The sequence below is a fragment of the Canis lupus genome, chromosome 27 (genome assembly GCF_003254725.2).
Source record: "Canis lupus dingo isolate Sandy chromosome 27, ASM325472v2, whole genome shotgun sequence".
Classification (NCBI taxonomy): Eukaryota; Metazoa; Chordata; class Mammalia; order Carnivora; family Canidae; genus Canis; species Canis lupus.
This window is the reverse complement of record NC_064269.1, coordinates 10,819,145-10,830,758: the sequence shown is the minus strand read 5'-3', so window position 1 is coordinate 10,830,758 and position 11,614 is coordinate 10,819,145. Positions and strand designations below refer to the sequence as shown.

Here is an 11,614-nt window from a genome sequence, read left to right as displayed (position 1 = left end):
AAAAATAAAAATAAAAATAAAAACTATTCCTGGCTATTTGTTTTATCCTTCCAGTGAGTCAGATTGTATCATCCCAAACAAACAAAACAATAAAGAAATCAAGAATTCTTTTGTCTGTGGATGCCAAGTTTTCCCAATACTATTTATTTTATTGATTTTAACTGAAGTATAGTTGACATACAATGTTAACTTTAAGTATACCATAGTGATTCAGCAATTCTATACATTATACTATGCTCACAAGTGTAGCTACCATCTGTCACCATACAATGCTATTAAAATACCATTGACTATATTCACTATGTTGCACCTTTCATCCCTGTGACTCATTCATCCCATAACTGGAAGCCAATACCTCCCATTCCCCTTCACCCATTTTGCCCATGCCCCCACCACCTTTCCCTCTGCCAACCATTAGTTGGTTCTCTGTATTTTGAAGTCTGTTTGGTTTGTTTCTAAGATTCCACATATAAGGAAATTCATATGGTATTTATCTATCTGACTTCTTTCACTTAGCATTATATCCTTCAAGCCCATCCATGTTGTTGTAAATCTCAAGATCTCAATCTTTTTTATGGCTAATATTCCCCTGTAAATTCCCTGTACCATTAATTGAAGAGACCATCCTTTTCCCTTTTGGTGCCCTTATCAAAGATTAGTTCTATTAGTTCCATATATGTGTGGGTTTGTTTCTGGACTCTAAATTCTGTTCCATTGGTCTGTGTGTCTGTTTTTATGCCAGTACCATACTGTTTTGGTTACTTTAGCTTTGTGACATAGTCTGAACTCAGGAAGTGTGATTTTGTTCTTCTTTCTCAAGATTGCTTTGGCTATTCTATGTCTGTGATTCCATGTGAATTTTAGGATTGATTTTACTATTTCTAGGAAAAATTCCATTGACGTCTTGATAGAGGTTTCATTGAATCTGTACATTTCTCTGGGTTGTATAGAATTTTAAAAATATTAATTCTTCCAATCCATACACACACACACACACACACACACACACACACACACACAGGATATTTTTCCATTTATTTGTGTCATCTTCAATTTCTTTCAACATTTTATAGTTTTCAGTGTACAGGTCTTTCAATTCCTCAGTTAAATTTATTCCTAGGTACACTATACTTGATATTATTGTCAATGGAATGGTTTTCTCAATTCCTCTGATAGTTCATTGTTAGTGCATAGACAACTAATTTTTGTATTATTTTATATCTTGCAACTTTACTAAATTTATTAGTTTTAACATCCTTTTATTGGAGTCTTTAATGTTTTCTCTTCTATATATAAGATCACGTCATCTGCAAACAGAGGCAATTTTATTCTTCCCATTTTATTCTTTCCCATTAGGACGCCTTTTATATCTTTGTCTTATGTAAGAGCTCTGATTAGAACCCTCAGTGCTATGTTAAATAGAAGTGGCTAGAAGGTGCAGCCTCATCTTGTTCCTGATCTTAGAGGAAAGTTTTCAACTTTTCACCAAATAGTATGATGTTAACTATGGACTTCCCACATGTAGCCTTTATTATGTTGAGGTACATTCCTTTTACACCTAATTTGTTAAGAGATTTTCTCATAAAAAGGTGTTGATTTTTGTCAAATGCCTTTACTGTATCTATTGAAATGATCAAGTGACTGTTATCCTTTATTCTGCTAATATGCTGTATCCCACTGATTTCATATGTTCAACCATCTTGCATCCCACTTTATCATGGTATCTGATTGTTTTAAGGTACCGTTGAGAAAAATGAAATTGAACCTCTATTCTTCACCACTGACAAATCAACTCAAATTGGATTAAAGATTTAAATATAAGATCTGAAACCATAAAACTTCTAAAGTAAAATAGGAACAAAGCTCCTTGACATTGTTCATAGCAATACTTTTTTTGAGCATGACCTTAAATACAGACAAAAAAATACTAAAATAAATGGGACTATATCAAGTGAACAAGATTCTGTGCAGCAATAGAAAACAACAAAATGAAAAGACAACCTATGACATGTGAGAAAAAAATTTCAAACCATGTATCTGATAAGGGGTTAATACCCAAAATGTGTAAAGAACTCCTATAACTCAGTAGCTGCCCCCCTCCTAAATCTGACTACAAGAGAGCAAGGGACCTGAATAAACATTTTCCAAAGGAGATGTACAAATGGCCAAAGGTATATGAAAAGGTGCACAACATCACTAATGATCAAGAAAATGCAAATCAAAACCACAATGAGATATCACCTTATACTAGTTAAGATGATTGATATCAAAGAGACAAGGCTGATGAGGATATGGAGAAAAGGGAACTCTTCTCCAGTGCTGGTGGGATTGTAAACTGATGCAGCCTTTATGTAAAACAGTATGAAGATTCCTCAAAAATTTAAAAATAAAACTAGCATTGGATCCAGCCATCCCACCTCTAGGTATAAAGTGAAAGGAAATGGAATTACTACCTTAATCAAATATCTGCACTCCCATGTTTTTTACAACATTATCACAAGACCAAGATATAGAAACAACCCAAGTGTCTGTCAATAGATGAATGAATGGATGAAGAAAATGTGGTGTATATATCTGGATATACAATGGAATAATATTTAGCCACAAAGAAGAAGGAAATCCTGACATCTGCAATAACATGGATCCATCTGGACAACATTATGCTAGGTGAAATAAGTCAGAGAAAGACAAATACTGAATAATCTTATTCATGTATGGATCCTAAAAAAAAAAAAAAAAAAGTCAGTCATACTAACAGTAGAATGATAGTTGCCAGAGGCTGGCAAATGGAGAGATGTTGGTCAAAGAGTATAAATTTTCAGTTACAAGATGAATAAGTTTTGATGATCTAATGTACAACATGGTAACTATAGTTAATATTATATTTTATACTTGAAACTTGCTAAGAGTAGACCTTTGGTATTTTCACCACCAAAAAAGTGGTAACTATGTAAAGTAATGGATGTGTTAAATTGTGGTAATCATTTCACAGTGTATTTCAAATCACATTGTATGCTTTTAATATATACAGTTTGTTAATAATAGCTCAATAAAATTGGGGAAAAAATCATTAACTACAGTGATTATTTAAATATACACACTAGGTAGGGATCCCTGGGTGGCTCGGTGGTTTAGTGCCTGCCTTTGGCCCAGGGCGCCATCCTGGAGTCCAGGGATCCAGTCCCACGTCGGGCTCTCGGCATGGAGCCTGCTCTACCTCCTCCTGTCTCTCTCTCTATATATATCTATCATTCATAAATAAATAAATAAATAAACAAACAAATATTTAAAAAAATAAATAAATATACGCACTAATATAGGGAGAAATGACAGGTGTATGATATCCAAGCATGGTTTTTCCATTTTCCCAAGTCTTCTGTATCCTAAAATAGCATTTTTAAGTTATTTTCATATAGAAATACAATATTTTTAAGGTTATATTTTTAACATTCCATTGCTTTTAAAACAGGATAGTAACTACTCTTCCATTTATATATATATATAAATATATTTTTTATATGTCTCATATATATAAATGTAGTGTTAAGTATATTCACATTGTTTTGCAATAGATCTATAGAACATTTTCATCCTGCAAAACTGGAATGCTATAGCCAATACCTCCCATTACTTTTTAAATTTTATATTGTATATATGAACAGTTAATACCTGCATTTTGTTTTATTTTCCATTTCACAAGCTTCCTAAATTCTTTCATTGTTTTTAATAGTTTTAAATTTGATCATCTCTGCCTTCTGTAGTATATATTACATCTGCAAATAGTGAGTTTTATCTCTTCCATGAAATTTTGCTTACTTCTGATTTTTTTCTCTTGTCTTTATCTTGGCTATTATCTCCAGTAAAATGTTAAATAATAGAGGTGAGGGTGGACATCCTTATCTTGTTCCTGACTTTAGTGGAAAGTTCATTAAGATATATTTTATTATGTTTACAGTATTTAGTTTAGCTTATTTTATTGATGTTATTTTTTAAATTCTAACTGTGGAAGATGCTAAGCCTTTTTAGTATTATAAGTTATTTCTTCTTAGATATTTTAATATGATAGATTATATTAACAGATTTCTTATCACTAAGCCATCCTTACTTTCCTATAATAATTCCTCGTGGTCCTAGCGTGTTACTCTTTTAATTTGCTTAAGGATTCTGTGTTTATTTTGGACATTTGGACATTGTAATTCAAAAATGAAATTGACTTGTAAATTGGTTTTGTACAGTCTATCTCAAACTTGGGGTCATTTTCCTTCTTTTTCTATGTTCTGAAACAGAACACAGAAAAAGTTATGAGTTATGTGCCTTTTAAAGGTTTACTTGAATCACCCTATAAAACCTATAAAGTCATCTGAGCCTGGTGCTTTAGGTGGGTTGCCCCATGAAACCTTTCTCTCCACCTCCCTTATTAAACATGAATTTTTGAATTTTCTTTCTTTCCCAGAGTCGGTTTTGGTAATATATTGTCTTAGAAAATGATCCACTTTACTCAGTTGTTGTTTCCATGTTTCCAATGAAGAAACTGAAGCTAAGGGACCTGCACTGGTACAGTGAGGACTTCAGGCCTGATCTCTCCTCCTTATGTACATTGTTTACATTACCAATGTGGTTTTAAAGTATGATGCTGTTTGAACTGTAATGGTGCATGGGAGAGGTGATTGGGATCGAGGCAGGTTAGAGGACAGGGAGAAAAGGGCATTCTGGTAATGGAGTTAGCAGGAATACTGACACGATTCTGACAGTGAGTGGACAAGGGCACAACATTAACTGTGGTATACATATATTCAATGAATAACAGAAATATAAACAGCTGGAAAGAGATTCCTGAGGTCAAAAAAGTATGGGGCATATTTGGAGACAGCATTATGTTTTAGAAAAGGAAATCATTAAAACTTATTTTGATTTAAATATATTAATAGTACTAAGGAAAATGAAAAGCTGGAAAACAGTGTTTTCTACCAACAATTTCAACCATTTTTTCCTTTTTCAAAAGCCAAAAAAAATTAGAAAAGAAAATTTAATTTGCAAGTTTTTTCAGTCATTTATATCTCTAATGGAGAGATAAATAGATCCACTCAATAGCAAACTTAAAAACCACAGGAAGTCCTAATAGGGAAATATCCTTACAGTAGGCCATCTACTAAGTTCTTTACTAGTCACATGTATTTTGGAGGAAATCTACAGTTTGTACATAGCATAAATCTCAGAATTGAAGAAAAGTTCTCAAATCTGTGGAATGACTTGACAGATATAGGAAGAAAAGAGTTCCTCAAAGAAAAAGCTGCTGAACACCAGACTCAATACCACCACAACAGAAGAATAAATATGCTCCCAGGAGAAACAATTAAGGAATTCTTCAAAATAAATCATATAATGAAAAAATAATTGTTCAAAAGAATGAGAAAAATCCATACAAAATCAGAATAATTAAAATCTACATGAAGGAGGCTTTTAGAAGTTACCTAAGTTACCTAAATTATACAATTTCAAGGTTCTATTCTCATCTCTAATACATTAGTACATTTATAAAGCTCTGTTTCCTTTGATATTTTCCATTCTTCTGCTTCAACACATTTCTTTCTTTAGAGCACACATGATATTCTGTATCTTATAAGATTTATTTTTTTTAGATTTTATTTATTCATGAAAGACACAGATATAGGGAGGCAGAGACATAGGCAGAGGCAGACGCAGGCTCCATGCAGGGAGCCCAATGTGGGACTGGATCTCAGCACCGCCGCATCATGACCTAAGCTGAAGGCAGACGCTCAACCACTGAGCCACCCAGGCATCCCTACCTTATAAGATTCAAACTCAAAGAGAATCCAAGAACGTTTTTCCTTTTCAACTGTTGCTTAAAATAATTTCTAAGGAATGAATTTCTAGAATCATGAATGCTTGGAAGAAGTTTCTAGAGAAAAAAACTCAAGGATTGCTTAGCCAATTTCAATTCTAAAGCATAAAGCACAAAATATAATATATAAAGTGAGTTAATCTTCCACAAAGGAGGAAAATGTGTCACAAAGAATAAAGGCTACAACCAGATACGGACTAAGGACCGAGGGTTGAAGTTAGATTGGAAGCTCATATTTCCTTTTCTCCATTTATCAAATCAAGTCAATTCCATGTGTCTGATTTCAGGAAATTAAGAAAATTCAAGACAAATTAGAATAATTTCCTTTGGGAGAGAAAATCTTTGAGCCAGAATGTAGCTAGCAAAGGGCATATTTTCAAGTCCAAGGTCTGGCACTTACAACTACACACAATTCTAATCATATACATGCTAGTAACAAGGAAGGGGTTCAATCTATTTCATAATAGAGGTGATATAAGTTATTTATTGATTCCTGATGAAATCGCCTACAATATTTTCCTTTTGCTCCATTGGAAAGGACTGTAATTACATGGAAATCCATGATAATGTATTAAAGATCTCATGTCGCTGCTCTATAGAGCACTTAGAATGGAGTAACATTACGCCACACACAGCAATTAGAATGCAACTAATTAGTGTCACTTACTGGGAGAAGCAACTGATTAATTATGTTTAGACATTGCTGCTGAGAGAAAACTCAGAGCCTACAGCTTCTAAATTGCATGCTCTGCCATTCAGCTAATAGAACACCTCTGCTAGCTCCATAGTGACTGTGTATTTAATTCAGCCTCACTCTCTGGCTGATACAGGCACCCCTGAAGTTCTGCACTAATGCTATGTTCATGAAACAACCATACATCAGGATTACAGTGTACTTTTCCCTCTATCGCATTAGGAGAGTAATTAGTGAGGCAGCTGCACAGCTACAAACTTCCAGGCTCAACTCGGTGGGCAGTAATATATTTCATCGTCATAGAAACAATATCCTAGCACCTTCAGAACATCAGTTTGGAAAATGAGAATTGCTCAAGGAGTCAAAGGAAGAGATGTGAATACTTTTGTCAGCTTCTGTGAAGCTATTATAGCAAGAAAGCATTTTGAAAAGGGCCCAATACCTCATGCCCAAATTTTGCCAAGTCCTCGTTTACTCTCAGATATCTAGTCCTGCTTCCCTAAATTGAATCTGATAATTGCCTCTTCTCGATCATCTCCATGTTTATGCCACACCAGGGTGGGAAGTGAGGCCAGATGGTTATTTGAAAGTGTCTCAGCCTGGTTTGCAGAGTTTCCTTGAAGAAAAAGCTGCTAAACACCAGAATCAAAACAACCACAATAGAAGGACAAATATGCTCCCAGGAGAAACAACTAAGGAATTCTTCAACATAAATCATATAGTTAAAAATAATTATTCAAAAGACTAAATCTACTCCATTACATTTCTATTTAAATCTAAAATTTGTTCCTACGGCTGCTAGGGAGACCATTCAACTCCACTTCTGCTGTGTGCAAGAGCAGCAGAGGAGGATCCAAGATAAGCATCCATTCCTTCCATATCCACTGAGTTCTATCTACAAAGCATGGGGTGAGTCCTAGAGCCTCTCTTATGAACTGGGCCTGACCCAAAGAGGGAGGACCTCACTGGTCTGAATTTTTAGGCTGACAATTTATAATATCAACTGCTACATCCTCTCTTTTTTAATTCTTCCTTTCTTCTCCCTCTGGCACTGTCCGGTTCCAGGTTTCTGGTGGCTTCCTTCTATACTATCAATTATTATAGGCCCATCATCTCCTATTTTAACATGTAGAGGATTTATGTTGGAATATTATTAAAATGCAATGTAGCTATAGCTAACAATACTGTATAGTATACTTGTAATTTGCTAAAAGAGTGTATCTTGAGTGTTCTCACTGAAGGAGGAGGAGCGGGAGGAAGAGGAAGGCAAAAGAAGAAGAAAAGAGAAAATGGTAGCTATGTGAGTATGTTCATTAGCTTCATTGTGATGATTATTTCACAATGTGTATCAAAACACCAAATTGTACACTCTAAGTATAAACAATTTATCAGTTACACCTCAATAAAGCTGAAAAATATGCAGATTCTGATTGTGTAGGTTTTACATTTGGCCCAAGGTTCTGTGTTTCTACCAAGTGCCCATGTCCTGTCAATGCAGCTGGCTGCCAACCATGCCTTGAGTAGCAAGCTTCTACGTGATCTTATGTCTAGTTTCTCCCCTTCTAAAACACCCTTAGTATTACATTTGGATTAATTTCTTTGAAGTTGTATTTTATGAAATGTGACACCAGAGTTTTCTATAGTAGAATCAGATCTTATTTCAGACCTGATTAGTCATAACTTCTTAGAATGACATCCCCGAATCTGCATTTTTTAACAATCACCACCATGGTTCTCATGTACCCCAAAATTTGAGATTTGCTATTATAAGGTAGAATCCAAATCAAGTTATTTTCTCTTTCTAAAACATTTTTAATGGTCTCTTACTGCCTACTGAATAAAACTCCAAGTTTCTTATCTGACATTCAACTTTTTGCATTTTCTATTCCCCATGACTTTGCCATGCCAGTTCCACATATTTAGAAAGAGAGAAACTGACATAATAAAAATGGTAATAACTATCATTACTGAATACCTCATTTATCTCATTTAACCCACTGAAATCTCATCATTCATGTGTAATAATTTATCTCATTTCACTCTCTTAACCCTTTGAGGGAGGTAATATTTCTTGCTCTTTACAAATGACAAATCTGAATATCAGAGACAGTGGCAGGTTTATTAGTGTGATGGATTAAAAAACTCATGTTGTTTTCAGTCTCCCATATTTCTAAACCTGGAAAGTCACCTGAATGTGCTTTATAAATGTTTCACTCTCAAATAATCATTTGTATAGCAATCAATTAGCAAAAAGTTAGGGCCATTTCTAATGCATACAATGAATGTTGGACATATATCCTAGGCAAAAGGAAGAGTTTTTTTGTACTGATGAAGCAAAGTGTTTCTACTTCTCCCTTTTCTTTCTAAAACTCTATTAAATTCTGCTTGTAATGTTCTAGCTCTCAGAATAACTCTCCAGACTAGTTGCAATAGTCTTTATAAAATATACAGGCCATGAATCCATTGTAAAAATTTAAAACCATCTGTGTATTGTTCATCTAACACAGAACATATTTATTTGTATACCTCATGTACATTCCATTGTCATAGAATATCAGCTAATCATAAAGAGCTGTTGGTGAATTTAAAGTAATATTTAGTATTGTTTACAAAAGACATTACTGGATAAACATAAAAACTATTTTAATATGAGACATGAGACTGAATTTGGCCAGTTGTTACATTAGCACTTTGTAAATGGAGTGTATAAATCAATCATCAAATGGCATGTATTAAGACTCACAAGCATATGGTGCTATTTGAGGCATTGCATGAATAAAACAGACACATCTCTGTGATGTCCATCCCTAAAATAGAAAATGTGATATGGCAGAGGAAGAACAAGAATAGTTTTGCATGCCTTAATGTAATTGTCCCATTTGTCATTGGATTAAGGAAAAGAGAGGACAATTTAACACAAAACATTACTTTCTGTGGGAAACAGGGATTGGGAGATTCAAAGAAAAATTTTCTACTAGTAATCTAATTTTTCTAGTAATCTTAGAAAATATGTGTGTCTGCATATTAAGTGGATGTCATTAGTATCAAGTTAAGGATTTTTCAATGGTAAGCTAGTGTTCTGTTTTGATTTTCAAAATAAATTAGGAAAGCAAATCAATAAGAAGATCGGAAATTATTTCTTTAATACCATATAAATAAAACCAAATCATCTTCTGTAATCCAAAAAGAAAGAATCCTCACAAGTATCTTTTTAATTTTTAATTGAACTATAGTTGATACAGATTATATTAGTTTTAGATTTACAACATAATGATTCAACAATTAAGTGCTTTATGAAATGCTTGCCATGATAAGTGTTGTACCATCTGTTACCATCTAAGCTTATTGCAGTATTATTGACTATATTCTCTATGCTATACTTTTTATCCCTTGTGACTTATTTTATAAATGGAAGTTTGTACCTCTTAATCCTCTTCACCTATTTCACCCATCCCTCCAACCTTACCGTTGGCAACCATTAGTTTGGTTCTCTATATTTTTTAGTCTGTTTCTCTCTGGATTTTTAGATTCCATATATGTGAAATATTATATTATTTGTCTTTCTCTAAGGATACACTCTAGGTCCATCCTAGTTGTCATAAATGACAGGATCTTATTCTTTTTAGAACTGAGTAATATCCCATACACACACACACACACACACACACACACATCATCATCATCATCATCTTTACCCATTCATCTATAGATGAACACAAATTGCTTCCATATCTTGGCTATTATAAATAATGCTGCAATAAACATAGGGGAGCATCCTCCCATGAATTTTAATGACAAGTCTGGTCAACTAAGTCACAGTCTCATATCTGAATGTACACATCAAAAAATGCAAGTTATATGTAACATCATAAAACATATGGGGTACAACAGTAAATTAAAAGTAACAATGATAAAAACCAAAGAAACAGTTACTATACTACTGCTAGTTTAAATTATTTTCTACCTTCTTATTAGCCATATTGCATACCACAGGTATGCATATCATACCATATTGCAAAGCTGAGAGGCAATATGCTCATTTCTTAAAATATTATGCTGCTCCTTATAGTTCTAATATTGTTCTAATATTCCATATTTGTTTTTCCATAGAATCTTCTTATGAGTATTTCACCTTAATGAAAAAAGAAAATGAGTTTAAGCCGCTACTTTAATGGCTGAGACATAGTTCATTATTTTAAAACTGCAGAGTAAAACTTTCCACGTAAAATATTTTTTGGACATTTGACTAATGCTTTAGACTCAGGATTTTTTAAATTCAGAAACAACATATCCCTGTATGTCTATCCCCTCTATAATAGAACTTATTTACTCTAGAAATTGAGAAATTTATTAGCATCCAGATTTTCAGTCACTAAAATAAAAAATTCAAATATATATGTTAAAATAGCATTAAATATTATAGGTCCAAACCTATTAAGATTCTTTGTTATCCAAGAATAGGCTATTGAAACAGGTTATCTAAGCATGAATCGTAACCTTCCTTAGAGGATACCCACTCCCTCTCCTGTTCCAGATCTAGCTATTTCTGTAACTCATTCCTGATAATTAGGAATATGTCTGTCAAGTCACTGACAAAGATGATCCAGCCCCATCATTCCTTCTTATTCAAAGTAGTGAGTTTTCTCTGGCCATAGATATTAAATTTCACAACTAATAAAAAATATCTATATTAAAAACAATACCCCCAATTTCTATTTTTCTAACTATATGTGCCCTATTGAAGCCAGGTACTACCTTCACTCCCCGCCCCCAAATCCATAGACATCCATCACTTCTCTCTAAATCTTTAATCTGTCCTCCCTCCTCTTTTCTTTCTGTCTCCGTCCCTTTATTCTCACCTTCCTTTCTTCCTCCCTCACATCAACTCATACTCCTTTTAGATTTTAAATATTTGATGATATCTTTTTTGAAAACTGTCCACCACTAATAATTTAACAGCTGATTGTAATTGTCTCATAATTGTACATGGACCTATAAGAAATCCTATTCGAATAAATTGACTTTTCAAGCTGACAGCTCTGGGCCATCAAAATTTA

At 33.6% G+C, this 11,614-nt stretch overlaps 1 long non-coding RNA gene across 3 annotated transcripts in view; it reads left to right on the top strand.

Moving 5' to 3' along the window:
• Nucleotides 1-11,614, top strand: part of LOC112678195 (uncharacterized) — a 325,792-nt gene that overhangs the window by 278,060 nt on the left and 36,118 nt on the right. The gene's annotated exons all lie outside the window — the stretch shown is intronic.